At 37.0% G+C, this 21,706-nt stretch overlaps 1 long non-coding RNA gene across 1 annotated transcript in view; it reads left to right on the top strand.

The window, feature by feature from the left end:
• LOC114888148 overlaps positions 1-21,706 on the top strand; it is a 286,180-nt gene that overhangs the window by 253,249 nt on the left and 11,225 nt on the right. Inside the window, exon 7 of the long non-coding RNA XR_003791718.1 lies at positions 14,031-14,207. This is a non-coding gene — a long non-coding RNA (uncharacterized LOC114888148). The remainder of the gene's footprint in view (positions 1-14,030; positions 14,208-21,706) is intronic.

The following is a 21,706-nucleotide window of genomic DNA, read 5'->3' on the forward strand; positions in this document are numbered from 1 at the left end:
ACAAAAAACAAGGACATTTTGGCTGATGCACTAGGGCACCAGGGTCAGTGCTGTTCTGGTAGATGTTTAACATTCAGCTCTCTGGAAAAAGATCCTGATTTGAAGTATTTGCTAATGTTTATGAAATAAATACCCCCAAGATGGCTGATTTTAAGCTACAACGTGATATCAATTGGCTCAAAAAATTTCTGGAAGTTTGACATTTGGCTCTGACAAGCTCTTAAGAGCCTGATCCAGCGCATCATTGGCAAGATACGGGCTGAAATGTGGGGTGTGTGTGTGTGTGTGTGTGTGTGTGTGTGTGTGTGTGTGTGTGTGTGATGGGATACTCCATTATAAACAGAAGTGGTTTATGTCTGTACAGTCTAATAGCCAAGGGTCTTGGGGATATTTGGACATTGGTGGGTCAGAAAACTGTGTGGCATCTCTGGTCAGTCTTTGACATGAGTTGTTGCAGGTAGCAACATTCTGAGCATGTGTTGGTGGGTGCAAGGTCGTTGTGAGTTTTGTTGACCATGTGAATGGCTCTGAGGACTGGCCAGGATGGCATCAGGAGTTATGTGTCTCTGTGGCCAGTGACAGTGTATATTGTGTCCTGTCCTTGTAGAACAAGGTACCAACTTCTTTTTGTGCCTCTAGGGACACCAGTAGGTACTCATGTGCATTCTACTGTCATTAAGAATTTGTTCAGTCTATGGGGCTATAGACCTATTTGGGGTTTTGCATGTAGATATGCTTGTGGTAAGGATTCCCTCTGCTTTCGTTTCTGAGAAAGAACATTAGTGTGGCAATCTGTCAACAAATGCTGAAGTGTGACTGCCAGCACACACTGAATGTCAAGTGTTTCTAAGTTGTTCCAAGTGACAGAGGAAGGTCTTAACACACCTTCAAGGAGCACCAGGGGGTCATGCCTCTATGCCTTGAAGGTTCTATCATTGACCACGTGTGTTCCCCTACACTAGAATTGACTGTGGCTGAGACCCATTTTTGGAGAAACAGGGAAGGGACGAGGTCTTTCAGACTAGCATCCTCCTGGATAGAATGCTACACACGTCCATGCTGAGTGCAAACCAATAAAGAGCCTCATCAAAAACCACCATGAGTGTTTGCACTTATCCTCTAGAAGAGGGGTTGGCAAACCATGGCCTCCAGGTCAGATCCAATCCCCTTTCCTGTTTTTATAAAGTTTGATTGTAACTAGGCCATGCCCATTCATTTGCATGCTGTCTGTGGCTGATTATGCTACAACTTGTGACAGAGACTGTACAGCCTGCAAAGCCAGCAACCTTTCCTCTCTGGCCCTTTACAAAGAATTGTTTCAGAGTTCCTCCTGTTTCTCTGCTCCACTGACCCACATCTTCATTTTCCTGATTTTTCTACTTCTGTGTTGGTAATTATGCAACGCGATAGAGGTGTTAGCTAACACTGTGTTGGGAATCATATTGCAATATGTAAATGTACCCAGTCAACAAGTTGTACCCCTTAACTTTACACAATGTTATACATCCATTATATTTCAATTTTAAAAATTGAAGGGACTGAATAGGATATGTTGGATGGCATATTGTACCTCTTTCTTCCTTGGGCTTTAACTCAGGTTTAAGGACTTTCCATGATGTTAATAAGCACAGATGACTTCAAAAAATGATGAATGATGGTCAGTGTTAAGTGTGAAATGCTTCAGTGTTAAGTATTTAAATTCTCTTTTGAAAAATATGAGACCTTGTGTATAGGAGAAAACAGAAATATTAAAGGAGTTTCATTAGTTCCAATTTTAGAAGAAAGAACTGATTGTTCTTCCTTTTGAAAAGTTCCTCTTTCCCAGAAATTGGAGAATAAACCACGTACCTCTGAAAAAAGAACAGACCCTTCCTTCACTTTTTTTTAGAGAAGATCTTTCTCAGCAATAGTTACCAGGTATGTTCTTGACAAGAGACATGGACATCACCTACTTACTCCCATAGTTTCAAAGGAAAAAAAAGTCTTCCACAAGTCCAGCCAAAGAGCAAAAGTGTCATTTTTCTGGACATAAGACACCATCTAAATATTTGGATGAAGGTTGAACAACGGACTACAGAGACTGTATTAGTTTCCTAGAACTCCTATAATAATGTACCGCAAGCTGAGCAGCTTAAAACAACAGAAATGTATTCTCTCACCGTTCTGGAGGCCAGAAGTCCAAAATTAAGGTATTGGTAGGGAGCCTCTAGGGGAAGATCCTTCCTTGCCTCTTCCAGCTTCTGGTAGCCCCAGGCATTTTGTCACCAGTGGAAGTATGGCTCCAATCCCTGCCTCCGTCTTCACATGGCCGTCTTCCCTCTCTGCCTGTCCCCAAATTTCCCTCTTTTTTTAAGGACACCAGTCATAGTGAATTAAGGGCCCACCTTAAGGACCTCATCTTAACTTGATTACATCTGCAAAGACCCTATTTCCAAATAAGGTCACATTCATAGGTATCAGGAAGGCTAACACATCAACATATCTTTTGGGCAGGACACAGTTCAAGCCATAACAGTGACCAAATGTTTATGAACCATGACTGGACACAAAAGAATGAATTGAGGCAAACACATTCTCTATCTTGGTAATCTGAAATCAAAGCAAAATAGGAAGTTTTTTTTTTTTAAAGGATGTCATGGATCACGACTGTGACTAGCCAAAGCCTTGTGCAAACTGAAATTGTAAGGGAGCAGAAAAGATATAAATAGGTGGAAAGAGTAAAAGACAGATGGCGTATATAGTGAAACAGGGATGAACAGAGACAGATGGAAAGTAAACGAATATTTTGCACAGCAGCTTGAATTCTTCAGATGAGCATCCTTATACTTAAGGTACCTCTGCCCTTGGGATAACCCAAGTGGCTTCTTGTTACTTGGAAACAAAAGAGCAAAACCCTAACTGCCCATTGTCCACAAGATTCAGGTAGAGAGGCTCAGGTTGGGGGGTGACAAGAGGGGCAAGGAAGAAGGAGAAAGTAAGGGACAAAAGCTTCCAATTCCTTACTTTCCTGTTTTGTTTGTGCCTTGTTGCTTATCTTTGTTTTCTGCCATGGATTCTCTTAGGCAGCATTTGTTTGTAAAATCACACTGGAACAAAGGATGAGGAAAAGCTCTTATTGGTATTACATCCCTTTATTAAATCATGCATCACTCATGCTCCTGGGCTCAGCTAGAGGAATAGAAAGATCAGTAACTACACACACACACACACACACACACACACACACACACACACACACACACTCACACTCCATTATTTCTGCTTCTCAAATTCACTTTTCAGTCTTGACTAAAATTTCCTCTTCAATGTATATTTTATAAAATATGAATTGTTTGCTGGGTCAGTAAAAGACAAGGTGGTGGAAAAAACAAATTTTATGCTTTTCCAAAGACACATGTTGACACTTTCTATATGGGAAGGCTTGTCTCAAGTGCACCCTAGACTCGCTGTTTGGGGTAGAGAACTCAGCCAGCTGAGGGCTCAGGGTGTACTCTTCCTTACAACCAGAGACGGGTGTCACTCTCTCCTGAAGAATATTTTCGATACTCTTGAGTGCAGTACTCCTGTGCATTCAAAGAGATGGCAAAATAAATTGCATACAGCCTTAACTTTTCTTCCTGATCAATAGAAACAAGCCTGTGGTTTTTGAGGTTTCCAAGAAGTGGCTTTAATACTCTGTTCAATTTAAGTTTCCTATATCAACCTCCAGAAAAATCAACAAAATTTTTCCAAAAGGAATTTTAGTTCTCATGAAGGCATTTGCTTTTTGGCACGTTTAAACCTAGGTGGGAAACTTATTTTTTTCTTAAAATCTTTCAAGATGGAAATTTTCATCCTTGCTCTCTGAAGATAATGTCTTCACTCTTATTTTGTGACTTTCATTTTGGGGTGCAGAGTCAGGTTGGATCCGAAAGTGTGTTTGCTACTTCTGACTTTGGCAAGCAGCATTCATCTGAATGCCTGTATCTCCCAATCTTTAACAATCGCTATTTCAGGTGGAAGGGTGCTGCATTTTATTGAGAAGCCTTCTACCATTGCCAGAGTTCTTTTATGGGAACCTTGGCATACATTACTAGTGAGGCTGTAAAATGTTTACAGTCATGTAAACTATCAGGATCTGAGAATGATGTATGAACATTGTCAAGTTGAAGACACACCTTGCTGGAAAAAACTATATTATGTGGTTGCCTGGCACATTTAAATCAGCAATGCTTGTTTTAGCTCAAGGAAAATAGTTTCTGTGTTTGATAAAAGCAAATTATGGTGTAAAATTCTGTATAACATACTGTGAAAAGTTCTCTCATGTTCCTGAAGAATTTAGTTTTATTAGGCATTATCAGAGAAGAGACAAAAATCAGATATGGCATCATCAGGAAGCATGTGAATAAAACCAATAGAAAAGTAATTGCATCAGTAATGGTCTCCCTTTTAGGATATTTGGTTTATCCTTTATAAATCTAGGCTTTCGTGTATTTCTCTTTTGTTGTTTATTAACTTTAATTTTATTATGTTAAAGGTAAAGAAACATATGGCAAAATATAGCCCATACTTTTCTTTTGCTGTGTTCCATTTAAAAGAAGAAAAATGAAAGTGAAGAGTAGGATGTGATAATCCTCTCTAAAGAAGCCTTCTTGGTTTCTTTATTTTTCTGTGCAGATTTGATGTTACCATATTAAGAGGGAAGGAGTAATTGTTACATAATTAAATCTGCTCTCTCAGATGTCACTGTCAATCTATTTTGCTTTATATTTTTATAAGTTTCTAGAAAATATATCTAGTACTTGCTTTTGAAAGACCCAGCCTGGATATTAAATCAAGTTCCATACCAGATATTTCTTTCATTGCAGATCTCATGAACTCTAAGCTTTGTTGTTGTTTTCCTTTGATTTGGGGAGAAAAACAGGATCTCTACTTAAAAAGCAGATGAGCCCCGATTCTGGAGGCAGACTACCTGTTTCCAAATCCTGGCTCTGCCGCTGATTAGCTTTATGACCCAGGGCCAGGCACATAATCTCTCTTTAACTTAGCTTCTTTATGTATAAAATGAGAAAATGATGTTATCTTTCCCATAGGGTTAAAAGAGTGCCAGCCAGAACTTTAGCTCTTCCTATTATTTGCAAGATGAATAGACAGCCTGTTCCACACAGCAAACATTTGATCATGCACACTTACCTGGTCAGCTCATTTGTCATGTGCTCTCCACGGGGCCACCATATCGCACAATATAGAATATAATGTGAATGACACCCCCGGAGGCCCCTTATTGTGTTCTCCGAGAATAATGTCTCCTGGTGCTGTATAATTTGGAGGCCTTGCTCCATCTGCTTCCATTTTATACCTATCAGTGCAGACCATCAGCTTTTTGCAGAACTTCTAAACCACACTAAGAGGATGAATTTCCTCTCTGTGTTCCAGAAAAGGAGAGAAAAAAGTTTTTCTATTATAGAAGAAAACAAACTAAACAAACATATCTATAGAGATGTGACCAAATTGGACTAAGCAATGTAGTCAGTTTGCTATTCTATAATTAATCTAAAACAGGCAGATTATTCTGGGGAGACCTCCCAGTACTGTGTGTGTTGCTCAGGTAATGTAAAAGGATGCTCTCAGGGAACTGGTATAACCAAATATTTCGGTTCTATTATCATGGCAATATTTACAGTGGGTGTTCCCTAATAGATGTTGCTTTCAAAAATGTGTCTTTTATAAGACAAGGAGGGGTAAGATATTCTGTTTCGTATTCTTTTGGGGGGCACTTGGAATATGTGACACAGAGTATAAAGCATTCATTGTATTAGGATTTCAGAGCTCGCCCCTGGACATCAATACTCAAGAGACATTGATACTCGGTTGGACTAAATTCAAAAGAATACTTTGAATTTTAAGGTATGGGAATTTGTGCTTATTTTTGTTTCAAAACGATAACCGCCTGCTGCCCTGCCAGAGTTTTGTTTCTTCCAGTCAAAATAATGTAGCTCTTAAAAATTCATTTTCTCTACTTCTGAGAAGCAGAACATTAGGAGAAAATGTTCCCTGCTATTTCTTTGGTTTTTGTTTGTTCCCCAAGTTGATTACCAAACCCTAGGGGTAACAGAATCTAATTCAATCATCATAAATGTAGCATGAGGCCCATTTAGGAATTTTCTAGTCTGTAATCCAATCACATCATCTTGCTTTTCTGGCCAAAAAAGAGACTGTTGCCAACAGCACAGAGAAGGCATCTGAAGTTTCCTTTTTTAAACTTCACATTAATAACAACCACTTGTAAAAATAAACTGTATTCAAAAGAGAAGTGCTTCTTCATATCTCCTCAAAGAATTGTGAAATTACTATGTGTAAATGTTTATAAAGGCTTTAATTAACGCCTTGGGATTTCACATAGAGATCTGTAAATAAACAGTGGATTGAAATTTGAAAAAATACTTTTGAAACCTTTACTGTATACAATACTTTTAATTAACACCTAATACCTCCTCCTGACTATATTATTTCTAGGAACTTCTGTAATCCTTTATCTTAGTTTCTGCTATTGCTTTCTGTCTACAGTCTTCTTTCCACTTTTACAACTTCCTTATTCTTATCAGCTTGCCATTTTATCATGGACTGATGGTGACTTCTCCCCAAGATTCTGAATTTTCACTTACATTTGAACACATCATCATCATCCATTTCAATAACACGTTTTTATACCTGATGCCCTTGACTTTCCTCCGTATTTTTCATTTATTTATGTATTGAATTTGATTTAACTTTGATCTACAGCCTGAATTTTTTACATTCCCTGCTCTTGGATTGCTGGAGAAAGTCATGCTGATTTAGGTGCTCTAAATTCATGGCAAATAACCTTTGATGAGCTCTCAGCGAACCCTGCTAGCCAGTTGCTATGATGCAGAGCCATAGTCTTCATAGCTGCCATTCCATAGATGTTTTTCTCTCTTCAGACCTGGAAACCAATCCATATCCCCTTTTATTTTCACCAAGATTAATAACACCATCTAAAAAAAAGTCAAACGTTTCCCAACTCATATTCCCTCAGGTATTTCCCACCTTACATTTACTTTGTATTAATATTTTCATCTGTCACCTTATTCTTAATTCTTATAAAGCCTTAATTCTTATAATGGAGAAAGAAGATTCATTTTCCTCTCAAGGCCAGTGGTTTATACTATGCTCACAATCCCATCCCTTTTGCAGAACTTGAACTATTAATTATTTCCTTTACTTCACATCTTCAAGAACTTTCTTTCGCTTTCTTTCTTCCTTTCCTTCTTTCTTTCTTTCTTTCTTTTTTTCCTTTTCTTTCTTTCAACATGCTTGTATCTTTCTTGAAACTGCTACTTTCTATGAGTTTCCTTTTCAGTAGCATTCTATGCTCACTAGCTCCATTTTTTAATAACTTGCTGATTCCATAAACACAATTTGATGTGTAATATTCCATTGAGAGTAATACTCTGCTGAAGTCACAATCTCCTAATTGTAATGAATCACCTTATATTTAAAATAAATCACAAATATTTACATGCTTTTGTCTGTCTTCTCAAACGAGAATAAAAACCCTTTCAAGACAAAGACTTTATCTGTCTGGTTCCTCACTGTATACCCTACATATCCTGTCTGGTGCAGAGTTGGTACTCTTTAACTGTTCACTGAGTGACCAGGTAATCACCTAATCCAAACCAACTTTAATTTTCAGAGACTTCTGATAATAATTCTGCTCGATAGTAATTTTATGAGGAAACATTCTTTGAGGATTATCTTCCTCATCTTTCATTTCCACCAAGATATCCAGTCAGCCCCCAGTTTCTTGTTCTACAAACTCTCCTATGTATACTTTTCTTATCTGTTCTTATTTCAGCATTCTCAAATGGGAGAATTTCAGTACCATAGCCTAGTACAGTATCCATGCCTCTTGTTCAATCCATCCTGCACTGAGCTACCAGTATAATCTTCACCTGAAACAAAGTTCTGGCCACACAACTCTCAGCAGCTTCTGTTGCTTACACACTAGAATTCTAAGCTCTAACTGGTCTTTATTGCCTTATCTCTGAAAAATTTCCTATATGAAATTTATGTCCCAGTTAAACATTTTTCAGATATACTCCATGGTTTTTATAAATATAAATAAAGATAAATGCCTTCCTAATCCATTTCTTCTGAAATTTCTTCTTCCCTTAGCTATCTAACCCATCTGTCAGGATTTAATTCAAATGTTACCTCCTTCAGTAAGCTCTGTCAGAGCTCCCCAAATGGAAGTGACCTCTTTCACCTGTAAATCTTCATAACATTTTGAACTCTTTTCATGGTATGCCTCACATTATGTATTTATTCAACATATTCTATATATTTTTCTCTTGTTTACAAAATTATACATTGTTTGAGTACAGGAATATTGTTTTTAATATCCTTTTATTTCCTTAGTGCTTAGCATAGCATCTTTTCCCTCCAGCTTTATTGTAGCATACTTACGTACAGTGAAACCCATTTAAGTGTACAGTTTGATGAATTTTGGTAGTTACATACAGTTATCATACCATAATCAAGATATACAATATTTCTAATACTATAAAAAGTTTCCTCATGCATCTTTGAAACCTGTCCTCCTTTAATGCATAGACTTAGGTGATTACAGATTTTTCTGGAACTATAGTTTTGCCTTTTCTAGCCAGAATTTATATGAATAGAACCGTATAAGTTGCTTTTGTCTTTGACTGCTTTCATTTTGCAGTTTTCCACCCATGGTGTTTCATATTTTAATTGACTTCATGTATTGAAATTCCATTGTATTGCTGAGTGTGAATATACCACAGTGTTATGTTTATCAATCCACAAGTTGATGGACATTTTGAGTTTGTTTGGTTTTTTTTCTTCAGCTTTTGGGTATTGCAAATAAAGCTGCTGCGAACATTTATGTACAAGCTTTGGTATGAATACATGCATTCATTTTTCTTAGCTAAATCATGTTGTAGATATGTGTCGGGAAGCTGAGTGCAGCCAGTCCAATAAAAAGTCATAATCCCTTGCTCAGTTCTAGGACCTGAGCCAATTTTCAGATCTGGAACCCATTGACTAACAGGTGGCCTCATTCCTAGGAAGAAGGTCACAGCAACTTCCTGGCAATTGTATATTATAATGATTTCACAGTCCCTCCCCTGAAAGACCTAAGTCATTTACTCAGATTGCTACATACTTGGGAGAGGGAAATGCTCAGACATTTCAAGGACTATTACACACAAGTAGAAAGTGAATTTGATGCTTGGGGAACCAAAGCATCATCACGGTTCCCCTGCTAGAATACTGGTTTATGAAGGTAAGATAATAAATGGAGTTCTGACTAAAATCCAGTTTCTAATGGGTCTACTGGTTCCACGGATCTACTCAGTGGTCATTTCCCGAATGCATAACTAGGATGAACATACTTGTAGTTCGGATCATTTTTTCATTGAGTATTTTGCCTGTTAGATAAGAGATAACATAATGAGGACAGCCTAATAGAAACCTCTGAAACTTCCTCCACCCATGCAGGCTCACACATTCTGGGGCAAGGGTGTAGTAGAGCATGGCACAGATAGTGGGGCGGTGGTCCCTTATCATTTCCTCATCTCCTTTTAATTTGTCAGTCTGGCCTCTTTCAGATACTGATGGATCCTAGAGAATAACTGTAGATCACTGCAAGTTCAAACACATAGTAGCCCTGTTTGCAGCCACTGTGCCAGATGTTTCATTGTTGCTCGAGGAGATATAGAAAGCCTCAGCTAAATGACACTGGGCATTAATTTGGTAAATGCATTTTTTTGTATTCTAATAAGAGGATCAGAAATAGTCCATATTTTCATGGAATGGACAAAAGTATTTATTAATAGGTTTGCCCTACCTAGGGCTATGTTAACTCATTCTCCTTCTCTCATAATAGGATATAAGGGGATCTGGAGCCCACAGAACATTGCATGCATACATCATATCAATGACATTATGTTGATTGGGCAGGATGAACAAGAGGTGGCTATTTGCTACAGGCTCTGGATCCTACATCAGGATCTAGCCTGTCCTCCTTTTCATCAATAGAGGTCTTCTTTTCTTTAAGCCTAATTCATTTATTTGCCTACTCAAAATTCTTGTGCTATTGATTATACTTTCCTTGTCTTGTATATTTAACATCTTCTCAAATAGCTTTTTCTTATCAATTTTTGAAGCTCTCCATAAAAACAAACTCTGAAAATCCTTCCTTTACCCCAAATTCCCATCTATCCTTGTTTCCATCCCTTTACCTTGTCCCACCTTATAGTCAAAATTTTCCAATTTAGTTTTAATATCTATCACGTAATAAAATTTGATATTGTATTCCAGCTTTGCAATCCCCTTGAGCTCCAGATTCATATAACTAACTGAGTACATAATCTTTTTACTTGGATGATTCAATGTTACCTCAAACTCAACTTATTTAGATTCAAAGTCATGCTCCATTTGCCACTTACAGTCTTTACACCCAGTGGTCTTTGACTCAGTATAGCTCTAGAAAACAAAGGAATTAATCTTAACATTTCCCTCTCTCTTATTCTCAATACCTGATCTCCCACTAGGAAGGTTTATTTTTCCTCCCAATGTTTTTCCAATGTGTCCCTCTTTCTTCTCTACTGCCTCTGCCCTTGTTGTAGAATACTCTTGCCTAGAGTATTGTAATCGTTTTCTAACAGACTCTCCCTTACTGTCAGTTGTCCTCTTCCAGTCCTTACTCCATAGTCAGAATAATTTTTTCTCTTCAAACAGAAACCTGATCAAGTCATACCTTCTGTATAACAGTTTAGTAAAATAAAACCCCAAATATTTAATGTGGCCAAACACGCCCTGCATTGTCTGTCCTCACTTTTCTCCACATTGTGCTTTAATCTTACACAACTCCCTCACCCCACGCTCTTCAAGTAGGGAGCTCTTGCCATTCAATCACCAGTGATGCAGGAAGGACTTCTCTGGCCATCTCAGTCATTTATTGCTCCCCGTTAAATGTGCTCTATACATGTACTCCATTCTGTACCCTTATTTATGAAACATTCAACTAGAAGTGGCTATGTGTCAAACATTATATAAGCATTTAAAATATTAGCTCGATTAATACTTATAACAATCCTATGAAATAGATACTTAAAAATTTTCCATTTTACATATCAGCAAACTGAGGACAGAGAGGTTAAGTAACTTTCCCATGGTCACATAGCTAGTATATGACAGAAGGGATCAATCTCATCAGATCCATGAAGGGGATCCATGGATCCAACAGAAGGGGTCCATGTTTTAAGGAACTTACTTATGCTGCCTCTCTCCCTTAGTGACATTTTTCAAAGTCACAACTTACATTTATTTGTGTGAATGTCTATTTTCCCATTCTAAAGATAATGATCTGTTTTACTCATTATTATGGTACATAATACAAGTAGAAATGAAGGAATGAAAACCGAATGAATAAAATATTGAACTATTTATTTACATCAGTCTGTATTTTCGATGTTAACTTCCTCTCATATGTGTCCTGTGCTCTGGAGTTTCATACTGCTAGGTTAATTATTTCCAAAAAAATATGTATGAGCCTTGGCAGAGGTATTTAAGATAGATAATGAATATTTTCATGGCCTAACAACTTAAAAAATGGAGGGTCTTAAGTAGAGATATCAGCATGTCAGAAATGTTAGAGAATATTCATTTTTCACTCATGTTGAAAGTTTCATGAACCAGAAAGTTTCATGATGTTTCATTTCCCTTCCTCCAATTAATTATGAATTCAAATTCCTTGTCAAGCTTAAGTCAAGGAATAGTAAAAGAAGGGAACATTTTTCTGATTATGAAATAACACATGTTCATTACATGGAATTTTAGAAATGTAAAAGATTTTTAAGAAGAAATTAAGAATCAATTACTGCTAAATCTGCCAAAAAAAGAAAAACCAGAATAGTTTGGTGCCTAAATCCTTTAACGCCTATATGCATATATAGATATATAAATCATATTTATACATACATATATGTCAAATACAGAGGAATACATATACATATGTGTGTATGAGTGTGTATACTTCAAAATTAGCATGTTACTTTAAATGAATGCTTATTTAATTTTATATAAGAAGCATATTTCACTATTATTGTTTTTCAAAAACATGATATTTAATGTCTAGATACTATTCATCCTATGGATAAGCCATAACTTATTTTACAACTTGTTCTTATTTTCAGTATCTTTAAAAATAATAATTCAGCGTTTTCTTATGTATAAACCGCTATCCACATCGCTGAAGTTTTCCTCATGATTGAGTCCCCAAAGTGGAGAGAAAAGATCTTAAATGTTTTTACCAGAAAAAAGAAATAATAATTATGTGAGGTGATGGAGGTGTTAGCTAATGCTACAGTGGTAATTATAGTGCAATACAACATGTGTATCAAATCAACATGTTGTACACTTTAAACATACATAATGTTATATGTCAATTAAATCTCAGTTTAAAAAAGCGAATTTTAATTCCTTGATTCATATTGCTGACTGCTTCCCAGAAAGGTTGTACATAACTAAACAGAAGCATACGGGGAACCTACTTTATGATACCTTTATCAACTTTAATATTGCTCCTGGAAACAAAATCTTTGATGATTAAAAACTTTGATAACACTGTGTCAATGAGTGTTTGAGAAACAGATATTTTCATATTTTGTGAATATGTGTAAAAATTGTTACAAATTATATGGAGGGAAATTTGGAAACTCCTGCTAAAATTTCATTTCTCTTTTGATAGCAATTTAATTAGTTTCTAGGATTTCTCCAGATATGTTCAAGCTTGGTCTCAAAGTCATGTGTACAAAAATATTCATGACCCCTTGTTTGTAATAGCCAAAGGCTGTAAGCCACCCAACTATCCATCTATAGGAGGTTGGTTATATAAATATGGTATAGTCACACCATAGACTACTGGATCAATTAGAGCTCTCAATGCTAAAAATAACAGAAATCTAACCCAAATTGATTTACACTATAAGAAAATCCATTGATAACTTGACAGTCCAGAGGCAGAGTAGACTTCAGGGTGGCCTTAACCTCCTGACTCTAATATTCTTGACTCTTACTATCCCCAAAGACCTACTTTCTCTGCCCTGCCTTCTGCATTATCTGCTAAAACACATGGCTTGGCTGCCTCCACTTGTGATTAAAAAATGCTCTGGGCTTCTTCATCTCATGGAGAGAGGGAGCAACTCCCCAATCATTAAAAAAAAAAAAAAATCTAGGCTTCATTTTGATTGGGCCAACATTGGCCATTTGACACTGAAATAATCACTGTTGAACAGGGACAACATCCCTGGAGTTACAGATGGTATGAGTCTCACTCAAACTTTAGCGCAGTGACACAAAGGAGGTGGAAAAGTGGAGGGTCACTGGGAAGCAACCTCAATATCCACTACAATTTTTATGCAGAAATTAGTATATAAGGTAGTTTTATATGCACTGATACCAGATAAACTCCAGGATATAATATAAGCCTAAAAATAACAATAAGATGTTAATTATGAAAACACACATATTTGCTTGTATATGCAAAGAATCTTTCTAGAAAGGCGCATAGGATCTGGTAGCATGAGTTGCTTCAGTTCGGGATAGTGGAATAGAAACTTTTCATTGTATTTTTTCTTCAAGTTTTTTTGTTTGTTTTTGTTTTGTTTTTTACTTTGAGTTATCTATTTGTAATGTATGAAAAATACTCTCTTATTCTACTTTCTACCTCTTTGAATATAATGAGATTAGAATTTTAAAACATTAATTGGCCATTTGTATTTATTGTTCTATGAACTGTCCACGAATGTCTTTGGCCACATTTTCCTATTGGTGTGTGCAGTTGTTATTTTCCAAGAGGGCCCCCAGTGATCCTGGTATTCAGGCCCTTGAACATCTCCCTTTTATATTAAGATTGGCCTATGTGACCAGCTGATTATTGATGGACTAAGACTTCCAAGATTAAGTCATTAAAAAGCTTTGTGGCTTCTGACGTGATCTCTTAGGTCTCTTGCTCTGGAGGTAACCAGACATCATGACATGAAGATGCACAAGCAGTCCCTGAGGAGAGGAAGTGAGGACTCTCACCAGCAGCCAGCACCATGTATGTGAACCAGGGGTGAATGGGATCCTCCAGCCGCAGCCAACCTCCAGGTGACTGCAGTGTTTGACTATGACCTCAGGTGAGACCCAACCTAGAATTCCCAAATTCCTGACCCACAGAGACTGAGAGGAATACTAAATGGTTACTATTTTAAGCCACCAAATTTGGGGATTATTTGTTATGTAGTAATAGATAATTAATATTGCACATAAGCAATTTTCTTATTGATTGATTAGAGATCGTTATATATGTTTTCCAAGTTCATGGTTTACTTTTCAATTTGTCTTAATACATGGTTTTAAAAATTTTTTTATGCAGTTGAATGTATAATTTTGCTTCTTGTCCCATTTCTTTCTAATATCTCTTGGAACCATGTAAAATGATAATGGTGATTAAAGATTTTCTAATGTGATTCTTTGATTTAAATGGAAATCACTCTGGTATTTTACTATCCAGTATTATGTTGTTTATTGGCATAAGTTAGATATTCTTTATTATGTTGAAAAAGATTCTTTTATTCTTAGTTTTCTTAAAAAGTCAGTGATAAGTATGGTGAATATTAGCAAATGTTTTTCTGACACTTATTGAAATATTTTAAAATTTCTTAATGTGATGTACTATATATTAGCAATATGAATCAAATGAATAGTAAGCCAACATTGAATTTCTGGGAGAAATGATTCTTTATGTGGGTAAATAATTTAATATACTCACGTTCTTACACGATTTTTAAGAAAAGTGTGCAAACTTATAGCTACTCAAACAGGAAATTAGTACATCATTAAGCATTTACATAGGTTCAGATATTTTATCAATACAAGAATTTTGTTTCCTGCTTTTACTGCAAAGACAGGAATAACTCTTACAGAGGATAGAAATTTTAAAGCTCTTTAAGTGACAAAACTGGAAAAGGATTGATAAAGCAAAAAGTTCAGCAGCATTGCAGGCAAAAGGGGTTAGGGGGTAACCTTGCTTCATGAAAAAGCACTGATGTCAGAGCTTGGCCAGACCAATCCTTGACCACCACTATTAACTGTTAACCCACCTCTCTAACTTATTAATATTTTACTCAATATTTTTGCACTAATTTCATTAATAAAACTGATTTTTAGTTTCCTTCTTTTATTTTGGGCTCTATTTTAGGATGTTATATGCAACTTCTGTTAGCCCCACCTCAGGTTGGAGTCTTATTTGTACCTAAATCTTTGATAACATTTTCAAGTCCTTTGTAGGTATTTGGTTTATTCTGCTTTTTTTATTTTTAAACTTTCTTTGAATTAATTTTGATAATTTTCATTACACAGTTGTAAGTTGGTAGTCTATACTAGACCACTGATTTTCAAAGTGCAGTCTGAAATATTTTTTAGGGCACTGTGAGGTCAAAATTATTTTCATAATAAAACCAAGCTGTTGTTTGCTCTTTTATTCTCATTCTCTTCTGGGTGTATGGAGTTTTCCAGAAAGTAAATTATGTGTAATGATGTCATTATTCTGATATCTGAGAGAAACGTGCTTCCATATTCTTGTGTTTTAAATATTCCTAGTTTTGTAAATCAACTATTCTTTAACAAAAAATAATGAAAAACAATTCCTAGCTCAAAAAATTCCTAATAGATATGACTATTAATTTATTATTAAATAAATAGTTTAATTTCTAATATGGTAAACAGTAATAGGTATGACAAACAAAAACAAAGGCACTTTGGGTTCCTCAATACATTTTAAGTGTTTAAAGGGGTCCTGAGAAAAGTTTTGAGCATTACAGTTCTATCTAGATATTGTCCATTTTTTTAATGCAAAGTTTTAATAGTGATTGTAAAAAATATTTCTTTATTAATGTTAATCTCTCCCTCTCTCTCTCATATATCTTTCCTAATAGTCTTATTTGTGTTTTATTCTCTTCTAAAAATTGGATATGCCAAAAGTCTGTCCATTTGATTGATTTCACTTGATTTTGCCCTACAGTAACCGTAACTAACTCTATTCTGAATTATTTTATGTTTTGCTTGTTGTTGTATCTTTCATAAAGATCTGAGGTTTAACACAAAGCTCGATTAATTTTTATTCCTTATTGTTCAACATGAAAACATTTAAAGCTATGTTTAAGAACAAAAGATTTTGCCCTAAAAATTTAAAACAAGCCAAGCTAATGCTTATGTACTACAGCAATAAACATATCTTCCTAGATACACAAAAACTCTGAAATAACATGCACATGCTTTTTCTTGATAAATTACTTAAGACATATTACAGTCAACCAAAAAATTGATCACAGAAATTCAGTAGCGTCTAACGGGTATTATGAAACGAAGTGATATTATTCATTGAAACTATCTAAACAGAGATTTGATCAATAAATTGCTATACATAAGTATATTTACTGAGCCCTTGACTTCCTGATGGTATTTTTCTATTTCCTTCATACATTAAAAATAACTTAGCAGGTAAATAAATTTAAGGCACAGCTTTTCCCCTTCAAATTTCTTTAGACCATGTATGTTAGTATCCTATTGCTCCTTTAACAAATTGCCACAGGCAGTAGCTTAAAACAACACCAATATGTTATCTTACAGTTTTGGGAGTTGGAAGTCTGAAGTCAATTTCATGGACTAACATAAAGGCATTAGCAGGGCTGGTTCCTTTTGGAAGCTCTAGGGGAGAGTCTGTTTGCTTGCCTTTTCCGGCTTATAGAGGGCACTCACATTTTGACTCAGGGTTGCTTCCTCCATCTTCCAAGCCAGCACCATAACATGTGCTCTCCTCTCTGACCTCTGCTTTTCCATTATTTCATCTCTTTCTGATTTGATCTTCCTGCCTTTCTCTTATTAAGACCCTTATGATTACACTGGGCCTACTTGGATAATCTAGGATCACCTCCTCTCAAAAGCCTTAACTGATCACCTGCAAAGTCCCTTTTACCTAGTAAGACAGCATATTCACATGTGTGGGAATGTGGATGGGGACATCTTGGGGGGAGGCTATTATTCAGCCTACCATATCATGTTCCATTTATCCTGGTACTTAGCATTCCAGAGGAAGAGTGAGGTCATCACTATTTTCATTTTATTAAATCTGTAGTTATTTTCAAAACAATTGAAAACCTCCTTCTATCTTTTTTTTTTTTTTAATTCTTAAAAGAATGTGGTAGTGGTGGTCTTCACTGGTGAATTGAATTATTGGCCCCAGTTCTTCTCCCTTTCTGTGCCCAAACTCTTTGCCTTGAACTTTGCAGTCCCTGCCGCCAGTGCGGGCTGCATTCCCTAGCCCTTGTCTTTGGTCTTGGCTAGCTGGCTTGCCCTCCAGCCTCATTTCATCACTCCTCACTTGCTCTGGTCCAGCCACATGCACCAGGCCTTCAGATAACATTCCCTTTGCCTCAAAGGTTAATCCTCTCTCTCTTGAATTTGGGTTCATTTTCCTCATCCTCCAGGCCACTGTGTTAGGGAAGCCTTCCCTGATTCCTGGACAAAGCTTTACTGCTCAGCACCCATTCACTGCTCTTCAGTCTCATTAAGCCAAAACTATGTTCAGCTGTTCTTGGAAACATGATCCATTCAACAGATATTTATTGTGCACCTGATATAATGTCCTTGAGAGGACTCTCAATCCAAGAAAAATGTCCCATCTCCAAAGACAACCCCTGTTGACTGAGGACCTGCTCAGACAGCTTGGCAGATGTAGCTCAGATCTGGTTTTCAGCTGCCCATACGTGTATTCACACATATGCACTTTGATCTACTTTAGACTTTGCAGACTTTGAGGACTGCTGAGGATACTCCTGGGTAGACAGTCTTGACAGGAGACAGGGCTTGTTAACAACACAGACAACTTGGGTGATCTTGAGCCATCTGACAGTTGAATAAAATCAAGGTACTCTCTCCTCCATTTGTACAGAATTTTGCCTTCAGAAAACACTTTTGGTGCTGAAAGCCCCTCCAGGAACACTCTGGAGTATACCAGGGCTGACTGATGAGCCTAAGAGCCAGCGCTCATCGGCAAAAGCTGAATATGTTATTCCGCACCTCATTTCCCAGCCTGCCAGGAGGAATGTGATGGCTGGGATGACAGCTGACATCCTGGGATGGCCGTGAGATTTCATTTACTTGTTAAATGAGGTCACAGAACTGCTTTGTTTGGCTGTGATCAGTGTTTCCAACTCTCCTGTGGAGAAGGAAGGACCCTTCACACTGTTACAGAAGTCTGCTTTCAGACCTCCAAGTTCTAATCATGCACTGTCCGTGACCTTTAGCTCAGCTGACACTAAGGACACTGTGCACCCATCTATAGACAACCCCTCTCCTCCAAGCCTGGTAGAGAGGAGAGTGGAGATGGCTTCTTAGAGAGTTGAATCCCTGGAGAAACATGCCTCCTAGCATGTCAACATCCTCCTAATTTCCTTCCTTTGTGTTTCTCTACATTGAGGCATATCTATTCTTCCTTATGAAGATCTGTCATGGGATTCAACTTGCTTATAGGGCTCATTGATCACTGATCTTTCTGGAATTCTCTCTTTTTTTGTGACAATGTACCAACAACTTCTTACCTGGTTCTGCATGCCAGAAGCAGCTTGTGATTTTTGGTGTGTTAAGCTGACATCTTCCTTGGCCTCAAGTTATGCTATAGCAATAGTATTCTTTCTCAAAAGTAACACAGCACAAGACTGAAGCTTCATGAGGAGAGGAACTGTCTATTTTTCTTTGTTGTATTCTTAGCAACCCATACACACCTTCAACCATGGTAAGTCTTTAGTAATGAATGAACAAATGGTTTCCTTGGCAACCTCCCAAAGACTTTTCAGTTCCTACTGCTGCTTCCTGTCTACCTCTCTCAATGTTTTATCTCAAGTGAAGTAGAAGTGGAAAGAAGAGGTTGTGTGCAAGTGCTAAGCAAGCCCTTCATTGTGTTTTCTGGTATCTTTCTCTCTGAAACTACTCTCTATCCTGAAAGTTCTCTGGCACTACTTATTTTGACATTGTGATTTCTTCCATTGACACATCTTCTCTGTTCTTTAGGTCTGTATTTTACAAAACACTTAGTTTTTGGTTATCAGAATTCCAATTTGAACTAAATTAAACAAAAATGTGGGAATTTGTTATCTCATGTAACCAGTGGATATAGGTGGACTCAGGATCAACTGGAACCAGTATTCAAATGTTGCCAAGATTTTTTATGTGACTTCTTTCTTAGGGAAGCTGCATCTACTTTACTTCTACCGAAGATCAACTTTCTCCCCATTGTGTGGGAGATGGCTGCCAATAGCTTTCAAGTCTTTCATCTCAGAATCTCCATCCCAAATCTCAGTATGAAAAATCCTATGGAGAGACTTAGGTTCACATGGTTTGGATCATGTAACCCCTGCCTAGACCTACCTGTGGCCGGAAGAGCAGAGTATTGGGATCAGAAATCCCTTTGGGTGAGGGATGGAAAAGATATCCCACAGAAGTCAATATAGTTTCCAGAAAACAGTAAGCTAGTACTCAGTGTCTGATAGTAAACTAAGAGAAGAATACCTCAATAGTTGAGTTTATGTTAAGCCACATCATTCTTTACATCATTGAACATAGCTGTAATAGTGATTCCTGTCTGCTAATTCTAACATCTGGGCCATCTTGGAGTCAGTCTCTGTTGATTATCTTTTCTGTTGAAAATGGATTACATTTTGCTATTTTTAATATGTCTAGTAATTTTGGATTGTATCCTGAATGTTATGTTAGAGTCTCTGGATTCTGTTGTATTCTACTGAAGACTGTTGATTGTATTGTTTTAGCAGGCAATTAAATGAATGGGCTGAAACTGCCAACTTTGTATCTTAGGCAGCAACTCCAATATCAGTTTAGTTCTTTTATCTTCTGTTTGAGTGTTTATGCATGCCTGGCTCAGGGATTAAACAGAGATTTGGGTGGAATTTATAAATAAAATTTGGGATTCTCCTTTTCTAGCTCTCACCTTTCCAGGATTCCCCCACTCACTTTCCAGGGCCTGTGATTATTCCAAACTCTATCCTCAAGTTCTTTAGGCCAGAAAGATTGTGGCTTTAGTTTTAGATGTCCTTCAATTAAATTAGTACCTATGTTAGTCTACTTTTAAATCACACTTTCAATCAGATTAATTGATCCTGAAACACTTTGAGTGTGTTTCCTTTGCAGTTGTAAAATGAGGCGCCTTTTTGCAGAGATCAGTACGAAGTAGAGAGACAGGAGCTTGAAACTGTAGCCAACAGCTGTGTGACCTTAGGCAAATCACCTCTTTTGTCTGAGGTGTGATTTCCTCATTTGGAACATAAAGTATCAGCCTCAAATTTCTTTACACTAATGTCTCCACAAGTTCTAAATTTCTGGGTTTTCATGGTGGGATGAGAGGTGGGAGGGAAGATTCCTTCTCTCCATTCTCTCTTTTAAACAACTGTATTGAGGTACAATTGGCACACAATAAACTGCGCAAATTTAAATTGAATAACTTCATGTGCTTTGATTTGTGTATACCCCTGGGAAACCATCACCACAGTCAAGGTAGTGAACGTATCTGTCACTTCCCAAATTAACTTGCATCCCTTTGTGATACCTCCTCTTCCTTCCTTCAGCTCCTGTCTCCAGGCAGAAAACTACTTATCTTCTTTTAGTCTCTTTAGATTACTGTGTGGCAGTATCTCCTCATGGTTTTGATTTGCAGAGCCCTAATGGCTAATGATATCGAGTATCTTTTCATGGGATTATTTGCCATTTATATATCTTCTCTGGTGCAGCGTCTTTCAATGTTTTGCCTGCTTTTTCTTGGATTGTTTGCTTTTTTATTATTGGGTTTTCAGAGTTTTTAATATATTCTGGTTACAAATTCTTCACCAGATATATTAGCAGTGTCTTTTAAAGAGTAGAAGTTATGTGGAGCCTGAATTTCTGACCCACATAAATATAAGATACCATAAAATAGGGGTGGTTTTAAGTCACTAGGTTTTAGAGTAGTTTATTACATAGCAGTATATTATCAGAACATTCACCATGGGATCTTTAATCTTTAATCACCAAGGAGTAAAGAAGGAGAGGAGAAGAAATGAGTTAGGCAGCAGATACAATGATTAAATCTGCTTTTGCCCCACCCAATGGCTCTGTTTTCACTCCTTGCGGAAGCTGGAACTCTCCTTGAATTGTATAATTTCAGGTTCTGATAAAAGAGAAGGAAACAGCTTCTTCTCTGCAGAAATGAGGCTATCCTCTCTTCTATGTCAACTATTTTGGAAGACAGAACTTTGGTAACAAAGAGGGCAGATCCTTGAGACACCTCTGAGGTTGGTGGGTCCATGGCAAGGACCAGTGGAAAGGTCCCCATGGTCTTCAGTAAACATTTGAAGTAGGCCAGGTTTTCCTCCAGTGTTCCTGGAGATTAATCCTCTAACAGTCTCCTCTTCCTTTTCTGCTTGGGGCCTTGTGCTATCTCCATCCTTTTATCTGTTAAAACTTATTCTTAAGAAAGAATCTGTTTTCAGTCATTTGTCTGTTATGGGGTCTTAATTTTTGCTTTTATTCCACATCTTATCCCATGAAAATTCTTTCGTATAAAGATTTCCCCTCTCTGAAGAATTTC

This window comes from Monodon monoceros, unplaced genomic scaffold (assembly GCF_005190385.1).
Source record: "Monodon monoceros isolate NGI ecotype Baffin Bay Population unplaced genomic scaffold, NGI_Narwhal_1 Super_Scaffold_8, whole genome shotgun sequence".
NCBI classification, from domain to species: domain Eukaryota; kingdom Metazoa; phylum Chordata; class Mammalia; order Artiodactyla; family Monodontidae; genus Monodon; species Monodon monoceros.